Source organism: Marmota marmota, unplaced genomic scaffold (assembly GCF_001458135.2).
Source record: "Marmota marmota marmota unplaced genomic scaffold, marMar, whole genome shotgun sequence".
NCBI lineage: Eukaryota > Metazoa > Chordata > Mammalia > Rodentia > Sciuridae > Marmota > Marmota marmota.
In genome coordinates this window covers 2,288,924-2,315,097 of record NW_026000101.1, presented here as the reverse complement: position 1 = coordinate 2,315,097, position 26,174 = coordinate 2,288,924, and the positions used below count along the sequence as shown (strand labels likewise).

The 26,174-nt window shown below is 42.1% G+C and overlaps 1 protein-coding gene and 1 non-coding gene across 2 annotated transcripts in view; both read left to right on the top strand.

Moving 5' to 3' along the window:
* Window positions 1-18,216, top strand: part of Ugcg (UDP-glucose ceramide glucosyltransferase) — a 56,302-nt gene extending 38,086 nt beyond the window's left edge. Inside the window, exons 9-11 of the transcript XR_001504187.2 lie at window positions 12,821-13,000; window positions 13,544-13,711; window positions 16,626-18,216. The gene's annotated coding sequence lies outside the window, so the exon portion shown is untranslated. The remainder of the gene's footprint in view (window positions 1-12,820; window positions 13,001-13,543; window positions 13,712-16,625) is intronic.
* On the top strand, window positions 18,148-18,254 carry LOC125610743. Its single transcript, XR_007340742.1, has one exon. It is a non-coding gene; the product is annotated as a U6 spliceosomal RNA (small nuclear RNA).
* The last annotated feature ends 7,920 nt before the right edge of the window (window positions 18,255-26,174 follow it).

Genomic DNA, 26,174 nt, shown 5'->3' with positions numbered 1-26,174 from the left:
TTGGCAGAATTGGGAGTAGCCCCTGCATATAAGATAATCAGGCCATAGTACTGTATGTTCCTCCACTGGGTCATTTCAAGCTCTGCCTATAACAGGTTTAAAAATTACCTAAATCTTAAAATTTAAAATTTAATAACCATCTGTATTCTGACTCCTTTTTTTTGTTTGTTTGTTACAGGGATTTAACCCAGGGGCACTTTACCACTGAGCCACACCCCAATCCCTTTTTATTTTATTTTATTTTTTTATTTTGAAACAAGTCTTCTCTAAATTGCTGAGGCTGGCCTTGAACTTGCAACCCTCCTACCTCAGCCTCCTGAGCTGCTGGGATTATAGGTGTGAGTCACCATGCCCAGCTTGTATTCTAACTTAAAAATCCTGCTAGAGAACCAGATTCAAACCTGCAAAATAAGAATGTAAATTACTGTAAAGCTGTTTCAGGTAAAATGCTTTATATACATTATCAATAGAGAAGATAAGTGCATACCACACGAGTACATTCATGTGAATGAAAGTGGTTCAGGCTTTTCCTTCTGAAGTTTATCAGGATATAGTGCTTGATTTGTTATTCACTTCAAATTATCTTTGCCTGTACCAATTTCATGGTGGTGGAAAGAAAACAAACATTACAAAAAGGTGAGCAACTACGCCTGTGGAACTAACTGCAAGGATATGTGTTTAATTGAAGAATTTGCTTTACAAATACTGGTTTCTGCAGGAGAGTTTAAAACCACTTTCAGCACTTTCTAAAGACAAATAGAAATATTTTTAATAGAACCAAAATGTACTTAACCTTCACAGGGTCCCTTGCCAGTTCTGGGAGAGATTGGCAGAGACTGGGTGCCCCTGGGGTGGTTTTACATGGTTATGCTCTTTAGGTCATTAGTCATCAGGACACCTGTGCTGATAGCAATGAACTATACCTAACATCTGATTTAATCAGTGTGGGGAGATCATTTAGTTTTTCTACAGGACTGAGTCTCCTCTCCAACCTTCTCTGCTGCCTAAACACCTCCCATTGCAATTATGTGATCTTTGTGCTTCGGCCTTTGTACCCAGTCCTGGGAATTCTGTCATCTCCCCTCATGACTGACAACATCAGGCCCATGGGGATGTTGGAGAAGCCCAGCAAACTGGTGCAGCAAGGGAAAGGAGTGGGGTTAAAAGTCATTCCACAGAGCTGATGCCTGAAAATAGTGAACATGATTATCCAGAGAGTCAACTGATGAGAGCTAAGGACAGAGTTTTGGGGACCTGTGTAGAGGTGCAGTGGGAGAAAAACATCGAGAAAGCCTGGCTGCCAAACCTTGGGTTAGACTGGAATTTTGGTAGCTGTGGGACTTCAGGCAGCTGTCTTAGTTTCTCTGAGCCTGAGTTTATTGCATGTAGAATGGTGGCTATTAAAGCACCTACTGATTATATGAAATAAAGCATAGAGCCAGTTAGTTGCATTCTACCTCCAAAAAAGTAAGAAATATTAAAAGGAGAGCCAAGGGGGTGCCTTGGAAAGAGAAATTTCAAGTAGGAAATGCTCAAGAGAAGGGTCACAGACAATTAGGACCAGCTGGTGAGTTCTGGAGCAGGCCTACTCCCTGCTCAGTTCATTATGAGTTGTCTTGTGACAGGTGAAATATTCGCATGGGGCTAACATAGCTTCTTTTTTTAAAAAAATTTTTTATTAGTTGCTCAAAACATTACAATGATCTTGACATACATTTGATTCAAATGGGGTACGTAATCTTATTTTTCCACGTGTACAGATTGCAGGATCACATTGGTTTTACAGCCACATTTATACATGGGGCCATACTAGTGTCTATTGTATTGTGCTGCCCTTCCTATCCTCCCCTCCCATGACCTCTTTCTACCCAATCTACTGTGACACATTTCTCTCTCTTTTTTCTTCCCTAACATAGCTTCTTTACGAATGATTTTTGATTGACAATAACATTTTATTCCATGAGTGAGAAAAGAGTGGAACTTTCAGAGCCAGAAATTGTTCATGCCCCTGAAAAAGCCCATTTACCCCTTGTGCCAAAGATATTTTTTAAGAATGGCTGCTCCTCTACTATAGAGGGGGAAAGCAGGGATGGGACTGTTGGGTTAGGAGCTTGTGAAGAAGAAATGAAAGTTATGGGCACATATATTTGGAAACTGCAACAATGGTGCATTTCTTTTTTTTTTTTTTTTTTAGTTTTTCGGCAGGCACAACATCTTTGTTTGTATGTGGTGCTGAGAATCAAACCCGGGCTGCATGCATGCCAGGCAAGCGCGATACCGCTTCAGCCACATCCCCAGCCCCACAATGATGCATTTCTCATACAAGGTCCCAGTAATAGTAAGCTAAAAAAAGAATTTTTGAGGTTTTTTTTTTTAAACAAAGGGAATTCCTTGCCCTGGCCACAGTGCACATTTTCATTTTGTTTTTAGTCTCTGATTTTTGCTTATGTTGCTTGTTTTATTTCCTGCTTTGTTTCTATGTTGATCTATAGTTTAACCTCTGATTTTGGCTTCTTTTCTGACCTCATTATTTAAATATATGATTTTTCTTTTCTTCCTCACCCTGCCCTGATGCCCCATACTGGATATTAAACCCAGTACCTTCCACTGAGCTACATTCCCAGCCCTTTTATTTTGAGATGGTGTCTCACTGAATTGCCAGACCTGGCCCTGAACTTCAGATTTTCCTGCCTCAGCCTCCTGAGTAACTTGGATTTTGGGGTGTGTACCCTGATTAATTTTTTTTTTGATGAGGGTAAGATTTAATATTTTTACATGTATAATCATTAGCCCCTGGAATTTCTTCCATTTATTAATCTTATTTAAGTGAGAATCTAATTTCTTATTATTTATTCCATATCTCTTTTCATTTTAACCATATGAAACAATGCATGTGACCAAACAGAACCCTTCCCTCTTGGAAACACTTTGTATTTAGGGGTGTCCTCAAGGCAGGATGGGGTAGATCAGCATTTGTGCAACTCAACAGCCCACATATGTTTTCCAAATAAAAGATCAGCCTTCCCAAATGTGATTTCCCTCCCTCTTTTCCAAAGAAAACCATTTTTAGTTTTTAAGTAACAGTATTTTTAGAGTCTGTATGTATTTGTTGTCTGAAATAAAGCACATTTGGCCTTCAGTACATTTCTGAATTCTGTTTTCATCTGTTTTCCTAATTGAAGTTTAAAAAATTATTTTTTTCCTATGCTCTAAAAATCTAAAAAATTAGGTGTAAGGTCAGGCAATGGTGGCGACCAAAGGAGGAAGATTTAAAGAGGCCGCTGAATGAGGCTTTGAGACTCACTCCCGGCCGGAACTGACAGAGTGGACAGGAGGAGGGTCTGAGGAGAAACCTCGTGGGGGCTTGGCCAGACTGGAATTTTATGGGGCAGGAAGGGAAGGGCTTGGGACAGGAAAAGGGATTTTTGGAGTCCCTTGTCCCACTGGAGTTGGTCGGGGGAGCTGGCTGAACTCCAGGATTGGCCAGGGGATCCTGCTGACTGACAGGCTTTAGCCAGGAGATCCCGCTGATTGACAGGTGTTTCCGTGGGCGCTTGATTGATGTTTCTTTCATTTGTAGGCTGCTTGGTGCTTTGTTCCTAAGTCACCGCCACCGACCTGACATTAGGAACTCTGTTCCTTGAAAGTTTGAAAGAATTTATCTGTAAAATTTGGGGGGACTGGCACTTACATAACACTTTCGGTTTATTTGATTGGTGATGATCAGTTCATATTTTCAAAAGTCAGTTTTAGTCATTTGTACCCTAGAGATGCACATAGCAGTCTCATAATTATTTCTAAACATTTTCTTCTTCTGGTCATATATACTGTCAGTCGGGGGGTTTGCAGCCCCTGTGCTGATTGAACTTGGGCCTCTGTGGTTTGAGAGCAGAGTCGAAGGCAAGGCCATCTCTCCCATGTCTAGGAACTGTCTAGAAAACCAGGCCCCCTTGTGCCTCCTCTTAAAACCCCTCCATTCCTTCAGGATGAAGCCCAACCCTTTCTCATGGCATCAAGGCTATTTTAGGTTAAGTCCCAGCCAACTTCCAGCCTAGACTCTTGCCACTTTCTCTAATCCACTCGTATAAACTCCCTTTATAATGAACTTCCTGCCATTTCTGACATCTGGCCTTTCCTGTTTTGGAGCTTTGTGTGTGTTGCTTCTTCCACTGGGCCCCGCAGTTCCTGACTAACTCCCACTCTTCCCTGCGGGATCCACTCAGACGCTAGCCTCAGGTTGGTTACCCCAGTGTCGGTTCCTCCACAGCCTCACCCTTCACTTCTGCTTAACCCAGGAATGATTTTAATTGTTTTCATCTTAGATGGGGAATGTCAAGGGCAGGAAGGATCAGTAACTTACTTGGCTTTGCACGTACCAAGCACCCACCTGACACAAAGTCCTTTTCATTGAACAAATTAGTGAACAAATAAAGATAAGCACACTGCTATCACCAATTTTATACAGCCAGCTAATCACGTCGTAGTAGCAAGGAGTATAGACTGTGCAGCCGTCTTGGGTTTCATTTTCCAACATCACCATCTGCTTTTGTACAAACTTTGTGCCTCAGTGGATGCCAATGTTATCAGTTTCCCAAGGTTGATATGAAGATTAGGAGATAATGCACTAAAAAGTCATATTTTCTAGAAAAATTTTGTGTTATGATACGGATCTCAAGTACTAAGTCCTGGTCACTAAGTGAGAACAAAAGCCCAATGACCCAGTAGACACAGAAGCTTTTCTTCCTCCAAGACTTGAGGGAAAGAACCATTCATGATCTGAAGCAGAGGGTTACATGATCTTTTCTAGAAGAACTGACCCTCAGCCCTTGATTATTTTCAGAGAAAATAATCTAATAATGTTAGATTATTACAGTAGCATATAAGTATACTACTGTAGCCAGCATAATGTGTCCTGAGTGTTTGAACCAATGGATGAACCTGAAAGACATCATTGCACAGACCTGTATTTTTACAAAAATAGTCCACAAAATCTGAAAACTAAGGTGTTCCCAGCAAAGCATGGCATGTACTTACTGCCTGGAGTAAGACACATGCAGAACATTGAAGAGATTTTATCTGGCTATGATATTTCTAGCTGTTACTCTTGTATTTTATTATTATTAATTTTTTTTTTGTTTTGGTTCTAGTGATTGAACCCGAAGATCCTTAACCACTGAGCCACACCCCCAGCCCTTTTTAGTTTTTGAGACAGTGTCTCACTAAGTTGCTTAGGACCTCAGTAAGTTGCTGAGGCTAGCCTTGAACTTTTTTTTTTTTTTTTTAGAGAGAATTTCAATATTTATTTTTTAGTTTTCGGCGGACACAATATCTTTGTATGTGGTGCTGAGGATCGAACCCGGGCCGCACGCATGCCAGGCGAGCGCGCTATCGCTTGAGCCTCATCCCCAGCCCAGCCTTGAACTTTTGATCTTCCTCCCTCAACCTCCTGGGTAGCTGGAATTACAGGTGTGTGCCCTGCAGTTGTTACTCTCTTGATGGGTAACTGGTTCTAGAAAATTCAAAGACAGTTTTCAGGTGTTCTCCGACTCTGAGCACTGAGAATAGTGAGCCCAGGGTGCTGAATCTTTTCTAGAATTGGCCATCAAAAGGCCTACCTGGCTTTGCAGCTTTGATGGCTGTCAAACTGTAGTATGAATAAGAGTCATTTTATATCCCAAGAGCAGTGCCCTATTCCCCATGTGGCGAAGCCAAGGACTGTACCTTTATAAGCTTCTCTGAGACTCAGACGCAGGCACTTCCAGCCACTCTTTGAGGAACAACTCAGAAAAGATAGATCAACAGGATGGTGCATTTTATACAAGTCAGGCTTAGGGTCTGGAGGGTTAAGGCTCAGATCCTAGGGCATCATTTTGTTGATCTCTACGTAAAGTGACCCAGGAGAAGTGTCATCACCAGAGGTTCCCACAACACACAGGAATCTGCAAGTCAGGCCACGTGGAATGGCGGATGTTAGTTGGCCATCAAGCACTCTGGTACCAGATAGGGAAAGTAGAAGCAGAGGAAAACTCATTGAAAAGATAACAGAAGATTTTTGTTTTCAAAAAACCTTATTTTCTCAGAGACTGGCATTTTGAACTTTGTTACTAGGGTAACAGGAACTTAAAAATTTTGGCTTTGTTTTTGTGTGTTGTCTCAAGACTACCATTATTCTAAGGAGAATGAACCAAAGTTGCCAAATGAAAATAGGAAGCACTTTCTATCATTCAGAGTCCTTCTGACTCCTGCACTTGCCCAGCCTTGGGGAATTCTGGTCCCATATAGTCACTAGGACTACACAGATAGAGGCAGCACAGGACTAGACAGCTACAACAACCCAGCCAAAGAGTCCAGACAGCTAGGAGCTCATTAGCATCTAGGGATAAGGATCCAAATCTGTCTGCCTTGCCTCTTGCTGTGACCATCTCTGTGAGACTATGACCAATTCCACTGATGTCAACGGAACCAGAAGGGGGGGGGGAAGGGTTTAGCTTTCTTGCATTTGAAAATAAAGACCCAACTCCAAATTGCTCAACGGAAAATCCCAGTTATTACTGGTCCATATTTCAATGTCAGGCAGCCCACCACTGCTTGAGGGATTCCAACAGCTGGCTTGACAAATCATGAGGCAAAATAAAGATCACAAAGGGAGCATGTAATTTTCTGGAAAGAGGCTAAATTGCATGACCAAAAAGTTGTGGCTAACCTAGAGGCAGAATTAATAGGAGAAATGAAGTAAATTTCAATTTGGACATAATGAGGGGGAAAAACATAATGAGGACTTTTAAGGACATACAATTAGAGCATAAAAAATGAAATAATGGAGTGAAAAAGTATGGTTTCTAAATTTAGAATTCAATGTAGAAATTAAGGAAAACCCATCAATGCTTCTGAGAACCAAATTAGTGTTTGGTGGGATCCCAATAACCCTCCTAAGCAAAACCAAACAAAATGGTAGCAAATGTAGTGAGTATTAAGAGAAATCACCCTTACAAGACAGAGAGAACACATCAGGTGGAGAATTACAGTCTAATAATAGGATTTCCAGAAACAGCACAAGTTAGAAAAAAAAATAAAGAAAGACTTGCTGCTTTAGATCTAAATGACTGCCCTACTTCCGGGTGAGTTTAATGAAAAGATACACTCTCAGTGTGCTGTGAAATTTCTTAGCTCCAAGGATAAATTTACCATCCATCAGGTAGAAAGAACAAGTTGTTGACAAAGGAATGGGAATTGGACCAGCAATGCTATTATAATTTAAATATGAGGTGCCCCTTGCAGCCACATCAATGTTTATAGCAGCTCAACTCACAATAGCTAAGCTATGGAACCAACCTAGGTGCCCTTCAACAGATGAATGGATAAAGAAAATGTGGTATATACACATGATGGACTATTACTCAGCCATAAAGAAGAATGAAATTATGGCGTTGCAGGTAAACAAATGGAACTAGAGACTGTTATGGGAAGTGAAATAAGCCAATGCCCCAAAACCAAAGGCTAAATGTTCTCTCTGATATGCAGATGCCAACACACAATCAGGACATGAGAGGGACGAATAGAAGTTCATTGGAATAGACAAAGGAGAATGAAGGGAAGAGAGGGAAGATGAGAATAGGAAAGATAGTAGAACGAATAAAACACAGTTTCCTATGTTCAATATATGAATACACGACCAGTGTAACTGCATATCACATACAACCAGAAGAATGGAAATTTACACTACACATGTGTGTAGTATGTCAAAATACACTCAACTGTCATGTATCTCTAAAAAGAACAAATTTAAAAAATGCATCTCTAATCATGGAAAAAAAAAAACTCAAGAAAATAACCCCAAATATAAACAGCCCCAGGGGAAGAGAAAGTACAAGAAAACAACAGAGGTTAACAAATCTTATGATAGTCCTGATCTAAACAGTTGCCAGCCTGACTTGGGACAGGAAGAATTTTTGAATTGGATGAGACTGACTCTCGGGGAATTTCTAAGAGCCTCACCTAAGATTCTAAGTTATCTCAAAACCTGGGAGTCGGAGTGGGAAGACCCTGCGGGAGTGGAAGTGGTTTCATGCTTTGTTGAGGTTTATGAATTGGGAGGAAGGGGTGCAGTGCCTGTCAACAGCACACTGCAAACGGCTTAGGACTCCTCAGAAAAAGGCTGTTCTGAGACTCCTACCCGGTCGAACATCAAGGACTTCTTACTGGTAATAGTTTCTCCCTCTTTCTCTCCTCTAACTTTATTATTATTATTATCATTATCATCATTATTATTATCATCATCATCTATATTCTCTTTCTCTTTACACAGGACAAATTAACCACAGATTGCAAATTTAGCCCCTATGCTTTTCCAAAACTCATCAAAATGTTCAGTTGAATGAAAAACAAACCTTCTCCCTTAGTAATTATACAAAGGACCAGCAGAAAGCTGATGACCATGTTCTTTCCTGTTATAAGATCTGCCCTCTTTGGAGGACTGCATTTTTGTTACAGTCCTGTACGTTCAGCGCCACTGAAAAGCTCTCAACTTGGAGACTAAGGTGTTAGGGAATGGAGGTGAGCCAGGGTTGAGCATGGAGAGAATGGCAGGGCTGGGGCATAAAATGTCTTAAAGGGTCCGTTTAGGCATTTGGCAGTAAGGAGTCCTGAGATTCATCTGAGATTCATCTGGCTGCTCTGTGGAGGGTGAATTAGAGACAAGGAGCCTGCAGGCAGAGAGACTCACAGGAAAGCTGTTGCTCTAATCCTAGTTAGGAATGCTGTTTATCCCACCCCTCTGACCTAGGTGTGGCTATAAACTTTTTTTTTTTTCCTTTTGCACTGGTCAAGGGGAATGTACTTTTTACAAAATCCTCACTATATACAGTGGGAATTCTTCCTTTTTCGGTATCAATCCTACACCAGCCTTATGAGGATCTGACCTCCCAAAATAAAAGTCCACGTCAGGACCACAGCCCACTTATTTAACTCCCTGCCTTCACTTTACCTCCCAGGAGGTCACTCTCCAACCATTTCCTGCATAGGACCCTACTGGCTTTACTTCCTGTTCCAGTCTCCTACAACCTCTTGGACTTGATGACCAACTTGGCTTCCCCACTGTTCCCTGATACTCAAAGTTTGATTCTGTAGCATGTTGAATTAAAACTTTAGTTGAATTCACAGCCTCATTAGTCCTGTGACAAAAGTTATGGCATAAATCAGAAAGAAGTACATCCAAAAGAATTGATGCTTTTTATGTGACTCAGAATACCCCAAATCCCACTGCGCTTCTCTGGCCAACAAATGCAACTCCTCTTCCTCTTTTGTCAGAGAGCCCAGAGTGATCTTGCTAGATGGAGTCAGTTACCTTGAAAGAGGAAGGTGATTCTTTTCATACCCTCTCTTCTTACCATCTCTGATTGCCTCTGGTCTTAAAACCAGAATTATTTCCCATCATGCCCTCCAAGATCCAGAACCAAGAAGACGACAAAAATGTCAAAAGAGCATTAAGTTTTTTGCTCATTCTTATCAGCAAAACCCTGGAGAACATGTGTGAGAATGAGAACTTGGCCAAGAAAAGAAGGACATAAATAAAGCTGAATTTTTCAATACAGTGTTCTTTTCAGAGATTTCAGATGAAATGCCAACTCCAGCAGCTGGAAGTGATTCTAATTGTTTTTTCTCAGTTTGCTGACTAACAACTGTGGCTCAAAGAAGGACCACACCAAAGGAGGCTAACAGGCCAGAAATTTCTGGGTAGAATTAACAAGATTCGATACAATGCCTTAGGAAGAGATTTTAGAGTGGATTTATCATATAAGATTCATTCACCTCAAAACCATGCCCCTCCTCCCCAATAAAGACTAAATATACAATAAACAAAACAACATAATCAACCTCACACTGAGTCCTATGATAGCCAAACTCATCCGTGGTTCATTGTATAACTGGAATATATTCAGCAATTTGAATAATTTCCAAATTGACTTCTAGACTCTTTCATGAGGACTATAATGGCAAGAAAAGCAAGTTAGGGTTTTAGAAAGCTTTGAGAAATACATTGGTTCCAGGAGTGCCAGAGTCTTCATAAGCCCCTGAAGGCCAAGGATGCAAACAGGAGAAACTGTGCTGAAGTGGTCTCCCGGATTCCAATAGGGAATGGAATGGGGAGTCGGGCACACAGGCAAGAAGACCCACACCCATGCATGAGCAGGGAACCATCCAGAGGCATGGTATCTGTGATTGGCATAACTGGCAAAGGTGCTGACGTGGTCATAGGAATAGTTTGACTCTTTGGTGGTATCTAATACCAGATGGGCATCCCACCCCAAGTTTTATTTAATTTACGGAACCCAAAACTCTAAGTCTGGCAAAAAAAAAATAAAAGAGTCCTTACTCAAGTCAGTACAATAGACTCCTGCCTCCTCACTCAATTCCTGGGTCTCATTCATTTCAGAGGCTCTAAGCCCCTCAAATGAAAAAGACTGCGATATCATGACAGGTGTATACTTGCCTCTTTCTCCTCATCTTCTCCAAAAGAAACAACTCTTTATCAGGGTCAATGTATAGTTAGGGAAAGAAAATATCCAAACCTTCAGTTTTGAAATATGAGAGGTCAGAATGCCACTATGGACTGCCAGTCTGTGCCAGCCTTATGATGATCAGGTTGCTAATAGTCTGACTCTAATCAGCTCCACACCAGGCCTGGTGAGACTTGAACTTATCTTGTGACTGACTGGATAGTTAGTTGGGTGGGTAGTTGGAATAAATAAATTCAGCAATTCATTTAATTTTCAAATTGACCTCCTAATTCTTGTCATGAGGGCTATTATAGAAAAAAAAATTGGTCTTAAAAGCAGTACTGTCCAATAGAAGTATAATGTGGGCCACGAGGCCAACTTTAAATTTCTGTAGCCACTTTTTAAAAATGTATTATCTCTTTTTAAAAATACCTTTGTTTATTTATTTATTTTAATATGGTGCTGAGGATCAAACCCAGTGCTTCACACACAAAAGGCAAGTGCTCTACTGCAGAGCTACAACCCCAACCTCTGTAGCCACATTTTTAAAAATAAACAGGTGAAGCTAATTTTAACAATACATTCTATTTTATACAACATATCCAAAATAGGATCATTTCAACATATAATCAATATAAAACTTAGCAATGGCTTATTTTTGTACTGTCTTCAAACAGAAGTGTATAATTTTACAGAACATGTCCATATTGATTAAACAAATTTCAAGTGCCCAATAGCCATATGTAGTGTAGCTACGGTACTGGACAGCACAGTTTCATAACCTCCCTCTTTGCCATGAGAGCAAGCCCACAGCAATGCCACCATGTTCCTGAAAAAGTCTCAGAAATGCATGTGCAATCACAAGACAGCTGCAGGGATATGGTGCCTCTTACAACACCTTGGTAGATAGATTGCAAAGAAATCTAGAGGATTCACAGGAACATAATTAGGTAGTGGCTCAAATTTTATCTGCTGCTCCAGATGTGGCATTTTAATAAGGGAACAAGGCACAGTTTCCAACACCTGGTCGTGGTAGCTGTGTGGTATATTCAAATAACAAGAAAACATCACCTGTCATTTGTTTTCCCTTGGCAGGAGGGGCTGGACACTTTCTTGACTTACCTGGAAATTTCATCACCTCTGCCATTGTGCCACATTTTAGGCCATGCTTGTCTTTCTCCCTTGACATCATGCTGGCCCATTATATTGCTGATATCAAGCTAATAGGATTTGGAGACCAGGATGGAGCTAGTGTTTTGGATGCCTTGAGAAAGACACACATGTGCCCGAAGTAAGAGAAGCATCCCATGAACATGTAGGGGCTACCACTTCAATGAAGGATAAGTCCCTCATAAAGTCCAGGGACTGAGTTATCACCTTCAAAGGAAGAAGTATGTGTACTTGCAACATCTAGCATTAGTGTGAACCTTGCATTGTGTAGCACTAATAAACATAGTGTTCGGTAAACCTCTTCAGGCTTTGAGGCAATGTATGCTACATTAAAGCATGGATGGTGTTTTGACCATTTTGCTGTCATCTCAAAGGCTTGCAGGATGGAGAGAAGAACCCAAATCTGATTTTAACAGTTGACACTCAGGAGCCTTGAAGATCTAGTGGTGTTAGATGGATCTGTGCAATTATAAGATGCTAAAGAGCTGCTGTGGCAGCCCTTAATAGGACAGTCACAACTAAGACCCTGAGGTTTTAGAGAAAAGACAGGTACTCTTTGGCAAGTCACTGTTCTTGAGAAGCAATTGCCTTTGGTGGATAGAAGATGGAATCCTGTCCTTGGACATTAAGAACCCATGCAATACAGACTGTCCATGATGAACTAGATTTTATCTGCCTTCCAAGCCATGAAGTTAAGCATGATTGACATCTAAAGGTCCTGGAGTTCCTAGCAAGTTATATGAGCAGGCCACTCAGAGTCTCAGTGTGCCTACTCTTTCACACTGCCACTTCTTCACTGACATATGCCTATGGTCTCATGTGGAGTCCCTTATATGCAGGCCCCCATAGCAGGAAGGAGAGCTCACCCAAGGCCCCATAGCAGGGAGGAGAAAAGGTTTTGTACAACTCAAGATTTTTCACATTTCTGCTTGCAAAGGCTGATGTGACCATTGCTGTGATCTCGAATACGCACTTCCCAGCAGGATAACCAAACCAAAGCCTCTGCAGGGATGCCATGATGCTGGGGACCAGACAGCTACCTGGTGGCAGATTATTCACACTGGATTCCTTCCATTATAGAAGGTAGTCCTCCCTAGAAGAGATGCTTTTTCTGATTTTTAATTCGTCTCCTCTGCCCTCTCTGCTTTTTCCAGCTGCCACACACTCCACAGGTTCTGATCAAGAAGCTCAATTTACAACTTAAGAAGAAAATGAGCCGACGTTGATGGCACCCAGCTGCCTCACGTGTACGCTGAATTCACCGGACTTAAAGATGGTGGAATTGTTGATCGAAGACTTAGTTATGAAAAGGACTAGGAGACAAAACCTTGAAAGTATGTGCTAAAGTATGTGCTGAAGTATGTGCTCTGAACCAGAAATACTGATTCTTCTTCAGCCCAGATATATAGGTTAGAAGTAGTTTAGCATTTCTCAATACCACATCTAAGGAACCATTAGATCATTTTTTATTCTTGCTTCCGTAACTGTGAGCTCTGGTAGTTTAGAGGTCTTAGAAGCCAAATAAGGAATATTTCCATCCAGTGACACAGAAAATGATGATGCTGACATCTGGATAGGTTTGAATTTGATAAGTCTTTTAGTCCAACCCAGAAAAACTAGTGGCAGCAAAAATTATTGGCATCCCCAGAGGAGAAAGAGGAATGGAGAATCTTTGTGGATAGTGTTGGGGCCTGGTACTCCTTCACAGGAGGCCAATATTCCTGCAGGATGTCGTCCTTCTTTTCTCAGTTTGCTTCCGGACCCTCAGATCAAATCACTCTATTCTGTACTCAAAGTTTCCTTAAGCATCCAGGCCCAGGGATGGCAGGGTATTGGAAAATGAGGTGATGCTAATTATCCATGCTCCTTCTTCCTAGGCCAACTGCCAAAGCAACTCTGAGATATATCCATGAGTTATACAGCTCAAGATCAGAACACTTACCTTTCTGGCTGATAAAGGCAACCGTGACATGACTGGCTCAGATTTCCTACTGCTGATCACCAAAATTATAGTCCTTCCCTACTAAGGGTCAGAACATGTTCTGGTAAGTACATTGCATGGGAAAGCAGAGAACCTGAATTCGCTGAGAGGAGGATGCTCCAAAAAAGAATATTCTCATCCTCTCTAGTTAGTCACTCTCTCTCTCTTGGGAAATCCGTGTGAAGGATAAAGGGGTTGGAACAAGCCCGCCGTCCTTCTTCCACTTCTCCATGAGAATATGAGGAATGGGGCAGGTGTCTTCCCTCAACACTATGCCTCCAACACTGCAACACCCCCTGAGTCTAGGGATCACCAGCAGATCTAACATGTAATCCATTCTGATGGTGAAAGAGACCTTTTCCGCCTGTAAATATCCTCTGATATCCTGTATGAGAAACAATGATCTTTGCCGTCTTCCCTGGAAGAGTAGTAGGTCAACATGGCCGTCATATTAGAGGGAAGACTAGCAGTCTGGAAGAGCAGATGTAGTATTTGGGGACTGATAATAACACCACATTTAATGTCAGAGCTATGAAGACCACTCAGGTCATTGAGGATTTGGGATGGGATATTGGGCATTGAGCAAGTGATAAGAGGGGCAAAAGCTGAAAGACACAGACCTGAGGGTATGAATTAATCAGTATGGTGAGATCAGCTGGAGAGCAGAGAGGCTCTCATGGGGAAAGACACGCTCAGTAGGAAAGATGGAGGAGTGAGACTGAAATGACGGTGAAGCTCTAGAGCAGCAATCAGCTCAGGCTGCTGCCCAGGGAAGCGTAGTGATTGCCCAGTTGAAGGACCTACATGGAATTCTGTTCTATCTTCTGATTTCCAAACTGTGTTTGGACAGGCCAGTAACAGGTCTGCCATGGACCTGTCTGCATGGCCAACATATTACGCTTCATTACAAATGTAGTTTCGTGAATCACCAACATTCAGGGTGATCTGAATCAGTTCATTTGTTACCTTAAACTAAAAGGTGCTCATAGACCAGCATTCCCATTGGCAACTGTGCTATATAGGACCACATAAGTTAGTATTAAAATTTCTGATCCAATAGTTTTAATCCCGCTGATAATAAGACTTGAGGTCTTAGCCAGGTATGTTGGCACATGCCATAATCTCAGTGACTCAGAAGGCTGAGGCAGGAGGATCTTGAGTTCCAAAGCCAGCCTCAGCAACTTAGTGAACTCCTAAACCATTTAGTGAGACCCTATCTCAAAATTAAAAAAAAAAAAAATGCTGGGGTTGTGGCTCAGTGATTGAGCGCTCCTGGGTTTAATTCCCAACACAGTCTGAGCCACATCTCCAGCCCTTTTCGTTTATTTTAAAAATTTTGATGCAGTTGCTTAGGGCCTTGCAAAATTGCTGAGGCTGACTTTAAACTCTTGATCCTCCTGCCTCAGCCTCCCAAATTGCTGGGATGACAGGTGTGCACAGCTGCACTTGGCCCTGAGGTCTTTTTGATCAGCACAGAATTTGCTGTGGTCATTTCTTGCATCCGAAATCATCAGTGTTGCAGCTTCAGAAACCTCACTGTTAACCCTTAACCTCTTTTTCCTGACATTTCTAGCAGGGGCTTCTGGGGAGTAGGTGCATCCATATCTAGTACTGTCCTGAGGTCTGAGAATGGCATGAGCAATCAAATGCCTACAGCAGAATTCCTTGCCACAGAAAGTAAAGCACCTGGGTGGAAATGGATACCCTGGTTGTGGGCAGCTAAGCTCATGGGGGAGGGGCAGGAATACACCTGAGTAGCCAGGAGCTCCATCCTCTAGCCACGATCTCATTGGTCCAACCCACGGCCACCCCACGTCCTCACCGCTTCATCCCATTTTTTTGGCATCTGCTACTCTCTCTCCTCCTCCTTTCCCTGTCCTCCTTCCTGTCCCCTTCTCTCTTCAGGATCCTAAGTGGTATGAGTAAAGATAAGAAAGCATTTATGGAATCCAAGTCGCCTCCACCAAAGAGTTTCCAGTGATAAAAGGATGGATTTTGTTTTCTAAGTTAATTGTAAATTTTCTTTTATTTTTTTTGTCACCCATAAAATTGCAAAGTTTAAAAGCCACTTTATTTACAGAGGTATGGGAGAACAGGCGCTCTCATACATTGCTGGTGGATATATAAATTCACAACCTCTGTTTGAAAATTACAAATACACATGCCTTTTGACCTGGCATGTCCACTCTAGGCATTTCTTCTGTGAGTAGATTCACAGATGCAGCAAGCTTTACTTTTAATGTTTTTTAGGGAGTGTCTATTAAGAATGGCTCTGATGAGGAAGTGGCATTCTTTGGAGTTCTCTGCAGCCTGAGATATGAGATGACTCAGGTTGAAGCCAACAAATCTGTGTGGATGGAGAATGAGTAGGTAGATGGCATCTCTCCCATCCAACCTTCTTCTGATTTTTTCCTACTGAATACTCTGGATAGCACCCCATGACACCCTTGTGGATTGAAGCTGAATATCTCAAAACTATTCACCAAAAAGCTATTCTGCTTTTCTGACAAACAACAGAGGACAAGAGGATCGTGGCTGTGTAATATGAGATGTTGGGCAAGAGGTGATTAAAAAGCAGTAGCTCAAGTTACACTTGCCATAGAGGCATTGAATACCATTGCACTCCAAATGCCAGAGTGTTGTGCAAATGGAAAAGTCATCTTCAGTTCTCATCTCAAGCATGAAGGGACTCCTCTAGCCACGAAACTCCTTGTTGTCATCATAACTTGTATGAACATAGCCCCTAGAGGTCAAGGGTCCCAGCAGAGTGCAAGCCAAGAGCCTTGGGTTGGCAGTTCGGAAGGACAGCCTTACTAAGCTACTCCCACACTCGTCCTTAGACACTGGACCTTCCACATGTGCAGAAAGAGAGTTAGTCACGTAGCCCTATAGAAAGAGGTAGGCAGCCCATGTGAAACAGGGATTTGAAGGCTGCCTAAGGAGAATTAGACCCAATTTAATTTACCTCTCTGCTTTAGGGTCCCCAGTGGTATCCTCTGAAGAGACGCAAGAGCCAGAGATGAGAAAGTATTGTGAGTTTTTATTATCAGTTTGTTTTGGTACTGGGGAGATTTATCACTAAGCTACATCTCCAGCCTTTTTTATTTTGCATTTATTTTTTGGTGGTAGTGGGGATTGAAACCAGGGACACTCTACCACTGAGCCACATACCCAGTTCCTTTTATTTGAGACAGAGTCTTGCTAAGTTTCTGATGCTGCCTGTTACCAATTTCCTTCTCACCATTCTGGCCACACATCACCCCAGCTCATTTAAGGGGGAGGGGCATGAAAATTGGATGAAAAGATCACAGCACTTGCTGATTTTTTGGCCAAGCCATCCTGTGCCAAGGTCTGTAACAATTATACTGACGTGGGAAGAATCGTGCTAGTGGGATGATGGAATAGAATAATGTTTGGGACTTGAGTGCCTGGATGAAGGGAGACCATTCAGACAAATTTATTCAGAAAATAAAGTGAGCCATTGAGAGGCTGGAAGGGAGAGAGATAGGAATCCTGCCTGTAATTGTAGCTGTGGTCACTGGGAGGACAGGTGTTTTCCCTCTGATAATAAGCAGACTGTAATCCTGGGTGCGAGTATGAGCCATTGTCAACAAGGGTGTTTCCAGAGAAATTCAAAGTAATTGCCCAAGACACAATATCAGCCCATAGCAAATTCTCACACTCAAGAATGACATTACAGGCAGGCAGGAAATAGCAGTCTCGATGCAGCACGTTAGGTAATAAGGAAGGCACTGGTTCTTCTAACTCAAAGAACATCCTCCAATGCTTCAGGAGCCAGCCAGGCAAGCTATTCCAGCAACAGAGAGGTGTGGCTCCTGTGTGTGGTGACACACTGTGAACACCCAAGCTCTGCAGTGCTCATTAGTTGCGTAAAGGATGGATGAGTCAAAGATCATGCTTCCTAGGACATCGGCCACTTGGCTGCTCCCAGGAACTGGCTCCAGTCTGCCACTGGCCCTATATGAGCAATCCTGGGGCTGATTGTGAACCCAGAGTTACCGTCAACACCTGAGTCTCAGTGGAGTAGGTGGGGAGGCAAGATAAAGAGACTCCTGGCTCACATCCTTTGATCTGAAGCAGGGATTCAGTCAGGGACTTTGATTCTGTGAGCATCTTCATTGTCTTCAGGGCATTGTGAATTTGTGATCACTACCCAGTGGAAGGTGCACAGTAAGAATCTGGTTCTATGGATTATGTATCCTAGGGCTGGAGGAGGAGGGCTTCAACCTCAGAGTTTTCAGCTCTGGCAAAAGTCTTACTTCCAAGATAGGGCCTCCACCGACCAGTCAATTGTGACCAAAGCCAGGGTTTTATGTTCTTTGCAGCAAAACTCCTTCCCAAAGTCTCCCTGACTGTAGTACTGGTATTGACACTGGTCACACTGCTAACCCAAAGTCCTAAGGTAGTTGAGGATCCCTAATGGTCCAGGAAGAATCAAGTTCTCCCATACCCAATGGTCCAGGAAAAATCAAGGAGTCAGTGCTCGCTTCGGCAGCACATATACTAAAATTGGAACGATACAGAGAAGATTAGCATGGCCCCTGCGCAAGGATGACACGCAAATTCGTGAAGCGTTCCATATTTTTCAATTTGGAAAGCAGTATGGAGATTCCTTGGAAAAGCTGGGAATGGAACCACCATTTGACCCAGCTATTCCCCTTCTTGGACTATTCCCTAAAGACCTTAAAAGAGCGTGCTATAGGGACACTGCTACAACAATGTTCATAGCAGCACAATTCACAATAGCTAGATGGTGGAACCAACCCAGATGCCCTTCAATAGATGAATGGATTAAAAAATGTGGCATTTATACACAATGGAGTATTACTCTGCACTAAAAAATGACAAAATCATGGAATTTGCAGGGAAATGGATGGCACTAGAGCAGATTATGCTAAGTGAAGCTAGCCAATCCCTAAAAAATAAATGCCAAATGTCTTCTTTGATATAAGGAGAGCAAATAAGAACAGAATAGAGAGGAAGAGCATGAGAAGAAGATCACCACTAAACAGGGATGAGAGGGGTAGGGAAAGAGAGAGAGAAGGGAAATTGCATGGTAAAGGAAGGAGACCCTCATTGTTATACAAAATTACATATAAGAGGAAGTGAGGGGAAAGGGGAAAAAAACAAGAGAGAGAAATGAATTACAGTAGATGGGGTAGGGTNAGTAGATGGGGTAGAGAGAGAAGATGGGAGGGAAGGGGAGGGGAGGGGGGATAGTAGAGGATAGGAAAGGCAGCAGAATACAACATACACTAGTATGGCAGTAGGTAAGAAAGTGGATGTGTAACCGATGTGAATCGGCAATATGTATATAGGGTAAAAATGGGAGTTCATAATCCGCTTGAATTAAATGTATGAAATATGATATGTCAAGAACTTTGTAATGTTTTGAACAACTAATAAAAAAAAATCAAGGAGTCAAATATTCCCAGGTCTCAATCCTGGCTGAACTTCTCAATATGGACCAAGAATTAATCTCTGGCTCTTCATTTCTATATCTGTAAAATAATATTCACTTTGTAGGGTTCTTCAGAAGATTAAATTACAACAGGTATATAAAGCAGGTAATTAATTCAGGTATATAAAGCACCTAACAGAATACCTAGCACAAGTAAAAGCCCGTCAATGATAGTCCACAACAGAGATTAGTGAACGTCAGAGTTGGAAGGATTTTTAAGTTATCCAACAAAACCCTCCTGCTTTTCTGTTGCCAGAATCTCCCATCCCACACCCAAGGCGTGTGACCATCCATCTTCTGCTCTGAATCCATCCAAGGCAAGGGAATTCTCCTTAGGAGTTATAAATTCTTCCTGATATTGAGCTGAAATATAGCTCTCAGGGGCTTCTGCTATGTGAAACAGCAATGCTGTGCTCAAGTAGGACTAGTCCTGCTGATTTTGCAGACTATATCCTGCTCGGCTCCAGGATTACTCTCAACATAGACTCTGACATAAAATGGTGCACCCTAAAATTCCACAGGGTGATGGCCCTGTTATTTAAATATCTGTTGTCAACCTCATATACTCTGGACTCTTTCCTTCTCCAATGACAACACTCCTGAATTCCTCCAACATCTCGCTGGATGAGTTCGGCATCTCCCATCACTCAAGTCACTGTTTGAATGCTCAGCTATGTAGCTGGTTCTGAGCACCATGCTCTGCCACCATCTGACCAGCTGGGGTAGTGAGATTCACTTTTCACACCTCATCCTGCCTGTCCCTACTCCATCCTGACCTTGCACAATTTTTGTTGTTAAGTTTTAGTTCTCACTTAAGAGCAGGACTTTATATTTACCCCTGTGAGATTTCGTCTTGCTAGATTCTGTTTATCATTCAGGAGGGTGAAGACTTCTTTGTATCATACAACATTCTCTTAGAATGATAAAGATTACACAAGACTCATTGGGCCAAAATAGAGCTCTTTCTTCACCTCTTAGAAAGTTCCCTTCATCTTGACATTGAATCATTTTTCTTTTTTCCTTATTTCTTTTCATTCTTGTTTGCATTTTTCTTTTAATTTTTTTTATTGCACTAGTATCCAGCTGTCTTTATTGTAACTGCAATTTTATTATGGAAGACTTTGTTTAGTTTCTTGTTCAAGTTATTATTTCTTCAGCAAACATTTATTGAGCACCTGCTGGGTCTTGGCACCATACCCGACACTTGTAGAGCAGGCAGGGCTGTGGTGGTAAATGTTTAACAACCAAATACCCAGGAAGAAAAGCCCTGGTTTGTCATGTTTGCTGACTTCTGGGAAATAACTACTTCCAATATGGCAGATTTCAAACTACCAGTATGGTGTCATTGAACATGGAATTGGCAAAAGATTCATGTGCATGATCAACTTTAGTGAACCAGCATAAGCCAACTCCAGCACACACTGATAATTGCCTCTGCCTCAGCAAATCCTCATGGGGTCCTTAGTCTGGTAATGCAGCATCTACCTCCCCTCTAGACCCACCATGGATGAACCATGTGAAAGGGCGGAACACCATGTGTCTGATATGATTTATTCTCAGTGAGCCCATGTTGTTTTTTAGTTGTAAAGGGCTCTTTGGGGTGCTCAGAAACCATTCTTTTCATGTTTCATTCAGAATTATTTCCAGAAGCAACGATAAACTCATTCACCTTTAGTTTATGAGATCTAACTTCTTTAAGACACTGACCAATGTTTGCCCCGTTCTAATCTTCTAACACTTTTATTATTCTCCATAAATCCTATAAGTTCTCCATGAGCAATTTGTAAATTTCATTCCTAAATTCTCTCAGTACCTTGGGGCAAATTTTAATCCAACACTGGAGCCTAGAATTTATTGTGACTCTTCATTCATCTTCAGCTTTGATTCCATCTAGTATGATTTTTCTCTTTTGGATCTGAATATCTTTCTACTTGATCAGGGAGATAGAAAGGAAATAAAGATAAATGTCTTTTCTCCACACTTCCAGGGAACAAAATTATTTTTTCCCCAACAGTGAAAGGAAGAATAATGCCTTCCTCCAAAAATGTCCATGTTCCAGTGTCTGGAGGGAAATGGTATGGTCCATGTGAATCTGTTGTTATATGGCAAGGAAGAGCTAAGGTTCACATGAAATTAAACTTGCTAATAGCAGATCTTAAAATAAAGGATTATCCCAGTGAGCCCAATTTAGTCCCAAGGCTCCTTTAAATGAGGAAGAGAGATACACAAAATATCGAAAGATGCTATACTTTGAGCTTTGAAGATATAGAAAGAGTCCCACAGATAAGGAGTACAAAGGGCCCCTAGAAGCTGGAAAAAACTAGACAATGGATTCTCCTCTGGAGCCTCGAGCAGGAAAACGGTAGTGCTGACGCCGAGATTTTAGTCTAGTGAGACCCATTTCTGACTTCTGACCTCTAGAAATGTAAGATAACAGATTTGTGAGGGTGTTTTTCTTTTTGTGGTACTGAGGCTTGAACCCAGGTCATTCTACCACCGAGCTACATCCCCAGTCTTCTTTTTTTTTATTTTGTGACAAGGGTCTTGCTCCATTGCATGGGCTGGCTTTGAGCTTGTGATCCTCCTGCTTCAGTCTTCCAAGTAAGTGAGATTGCAAGCATGTACCATTGTGACTTGCTAATAAATTTGTATTTTTAAACCATCATGTTTATGGTAATTTTGTTATTGCAGCAACATAAAACCCATGCACTAGCCCATCCCAAACCTCCTTCTCCCTTGCAATCTTTCACTTTAGAGGTTGGAAAGCCCAGTACTTGCTATGTTCACAGTTCTGGATGTTTAATGGAGACTCAGATACCACTTTTGTTCTGGAACTTTAGAGGACCTTGACCACTGAAGAAAGTGCTTTGGCTGTCAAGACATGCTGTGGGAGAAAGTGATACTCACCTAGAGATAATGTTACTCTCACTGCAGTCACATCCATGGGGGAGCTCTCCAGTTCCCCAGCTCTATCTTTCAGTGACGGGTGCACACACAGCCTCTTTCCAAAGTGTCTTCATAGCATTAAGAATGCTACATCTGGAGAGATTGCCAAATTTAGCCAACCATTCCACCTGGAACTACCTTTCTCTACAATCTCAGTATCCTAACTCTTGAAACCAGAGGTCCACCTCATTCCAATCTCAACACCCACCATGTTTTCTAACTCAAAAATCAATGCCATTTCTTCCAGAGAACAACTCACTTTATCACAGTAAAAAGTGCATTGCTGCTTTCCTACTTCTTCTGAGGAAAATGCTTCAGTAATACCTCAAGCCTTTCTCTTGTCAATCAGTATTGCTTCTCCATCACTGCTTCTCTCTTTCCCTCTCCCTTGCTCTCTCTTTGGTACTGGAACTGAACCCAGAGGCATTTTACCGCTGAGCTATAATCCCAGCCCCTTTTTAAAAATTTGTTATTTTTAGTTATACATGACAGTAAAATGTGTTTTGACTTATCATATACACATGGAGTATAACTTCCCATCCCAGCCCTTTTTAAATTTTTATGTTGAGACAGGGTCTTGCTAAGTTGCTTAGGGCCTTGATAAGTTGCTGAGGCTCACCTCAAACCCACAATCCTCTTGCTTCAGCCTCCTGAGTTGCTGGGATTATAGGCAGGTGCCACCACAACCAATCCATTGCTTCTCTTAACTGCTGCTACCTCTGCCCATCACCATGAAACTATCAGCAAAACAAAGCAAAGCAAAACTTTGCCACATATTCCAGCCTTATATGAATGAAAATTTCAGTAGATGATGAAGAATTTATTTATTGCTGTTTCTTGCCCTTTCCTTCCCTCCAGTTAGGTGGGCAACCTGCAAATCTTTCCCATAACCATTGTATTTGTTCTTTCTTCTTTTTTCCCTTTCCTATACTTCCATAGAGTCTCTAGGCTAAAGGAATTGATTTCCACACCACCATAAATGTTCCCTTGATGGCTCTGTTTTCTGAACTCAGGTACCCTCTGTTCATTACTCATCAGTATGTTCCGGTGCTGTGAGGTATCCCAGCTTTCTCATGTGACAGGCATCCTGCCTTGTAGTTCACAGTCCAGTTTGGAGAATACTAGATAACTATGCCGTGAGTTAGGAAGTGGCAGGAAAGGAATTGATAAGGTGCAATGAAACCCAGAGGTAGGTGAGGGATCACTCCCAGTTTGAGGAATGTCTCAAGGAGGAGGAACTTTGAAACTAGACCTTGAAAAGCATGAACAGTGTAAAGACATGAAGGGGGTGGGTGGCATCACAGGCAGAGGAGATTTCATGTGATCAAAAAGTTGAGAGGTGTGATAAGGCCAATGTATCTGCAGAGAAGAATGTCATTCAGTGTGGGGGTGGGGGGAAATAGATAAGATAGAAATATAGGTGGAGCCAGACCTTGGAAGGCTGTAAAGTCAGCAAACAGGGTTTGGTCTTTTATCCATAGCCAAAGAAAATCTTGGAACCCAGGTGAGTGCAGAGTGAAGTCATGTATATTGTTTTAAATGTGTAATGGCTGCTCAACAAAGAAAGAAGAAATGTTTGTGTTCAGATATTTAACCAAAACAATTTTTAAACAAAATTTCCAAATTAAAAGGAACAAGTGAAGAAAATACACTTTAGGTTCTGAAAGGTCCTACCTATGCATAACCCGGAGAAAACTAAGGCTGGAAACAAAATGTTACCCGTATTCCCAGGTACTGGGCTTCTCCAAGCCATGCAACTGGAGAAAGATGATAATCAGGAGGAAGCAGCCCTCAAAGAGCTGTAGTGTAAATGACCTTAGAATGACATTCAGACAATCAGGAGCCTAGATTGTGACTCTTCCTCTGTCAGTGATTCATAGGTCCCTTCCCTTCTCCTAGTCTCTGTTTCTCATCTGAACACTATTGCATGTTTAAAGTGGCCTCTGAGGTTCGTCACTGCCCTTAGGACAGGACTTACTGCTCTTACGTCTATGGTGCCTCAGCCATGGATAAGATAGAAATGTAGGTGGAGCCAGACCTTGGAAGGCACAAAATGAATATACTCCACTATTCTTGTTTCATCTCTGGGACTTCTCTTGTCCTAAAATGCTATACATAGATTTCTGGATACAAAGAATTTCAATCATAGCCCCCTTAATTCTATCACCCTTTTCTAGTAGATTTGGGTAAGCAATGAAGAGAGATTTTAGCAGGAGTGATGTTGAAGAAAACCAATCACAAACCCTCTGTCCAAAAATGGCCTGCCCTAGAGCACTATTTAGAAAGAAACAGAAAAAGCATGGATTGGTACAATTAACTAGGTTGTGAAATGGGGTCAGGATCTGGATGGGTGGTAGTATTGGTAAGTGGTTCCTGAATAGGGATCTGCCCAGCACAGGTTTCCTAGTCCTAATGCCTGGAATTTCAGGTAGGCCTGGGACAGAGCTCGTGGTCTGGAAATGCAGTTGTCCCTCTATTGTCATCACCTGTCACCACTGAGGGGCAGGACAGTGCTGATGGAATGGCAGAGGAGTCAAAAGTAGAGGCAGGAGTAGGGCCAAGAATGGTAAAGGAGGTAGGGAGGATCCTAAAAGCTGCCCCAAGATCTTGCAGCATAGCTCGCCTATGAAGGAGACAAACCCTTCTCTGCAGATCTTTTTCAGGGACAACTTCTATCATCCAGGGGTAAGAGCCTTCTGGAAGTTAAGCCAAATCTTGTGCTGGAGCCGAGGCTCCATCTGTAGTGAAGTCCCCCACCCAGGCCGTCAGCCAAAATGATGACATGGGGCCAAGCCTGGCATTGCCCAGCTAGAAGGCCCCCGAGAGTGCCTAGGTGAAGCTTACCCCTCGACTAAGGAGGAAAATGAGGCTCAGAGCAGGGGAGGGCCTTGTCAAAAGCCATCATCCAGCAAGCGGCTGCACTAGCACTGATGTGGGGCCTCCTGATACCAGACCCGGTGGTTAGAAGAACATCAGCCCCAAAGTCAGGATACATGGCTCCAGATCCTGGCTCCACCTCTGTCCGCTGCGAGATTTGATCAGTTTTTCAACCTCTTTCACATTCAGCTGCCCTTTTTGTAAATATGGTTGCCACAAGAGACTATACCACTCAGGGCTGATATTCTGATCACATGAAATAATAAATGAAAAGCACTTAATATAATGACTCACGTTTAGTAACTGCTTGGTACACATTGGGAAAAGTTGCCTAATTTTTCTGTTTTTTTTCCTCCCCTTTGCAATAAATGATCCCCACCCCCAATTCTTGCCCCCAGACTGGGAAGATATTGGGATTTTCCAGAGCTAGTTCTCAGTGCCATCCCCTTCAAAGCAGAGGTGGTGGGGGGGAAGGGAACAGGGACTCTGCTCTCGAAGCCCCACCTTTCTCCATCCTCTGTCTGTGGAGACTGGGATCACACATATAAACATCCTTGGAGAACAAATAGGTATGTTACCAAGTGAAGCCCGACAGATGACAAATTGGAGAGAACGATTTGGTCCTAGACTCAGGTCATGGCCTTTGCTTGCACTTGCTGTGATGCTGAGAGCTGATATAAAACCAGTCACTATGGACCAATCATAGCTTGAGTTATAAGGATGTTTGAAATGTCACCTGTGTGAGAGCACGTGGAGGGTTCTTGTCTTATGCCAACATGAGGAATGCCAACTTCCCAGGAATCTACATACACAATGGAAAGGAAACTGTTCTTCCCACAGAATATGAGATTAAAGAAATCTTACCAGTTTTTTTTTAAAAAAACCACTCAATTGATAATTTTAACTGACCTAAGGTTACATTGAAAATAAAATGTATGAGAAAATCAACAAATAATTGAAGTTAAAAATATATTAGATGAAAATTTCTGGGTAGTTTAAATGTCCATTTCCAAGGTCCCTCCCTGTCCATATCCATTAAAATAAACAAAAATATCCAAAATAGAGAAGGCCTAGTCTTCTACATATTGAGAATACTGACCAGATGCAATGCAATTTGTACCAAACTCTAAACTGGTGCTAAGAGTCAAAGTACAGCACTCAAGTTGGTAAGCATTGTTGTTCTTGGTAAGGGAAAAAATTCTGAGGGTCCCAATAGTACTAT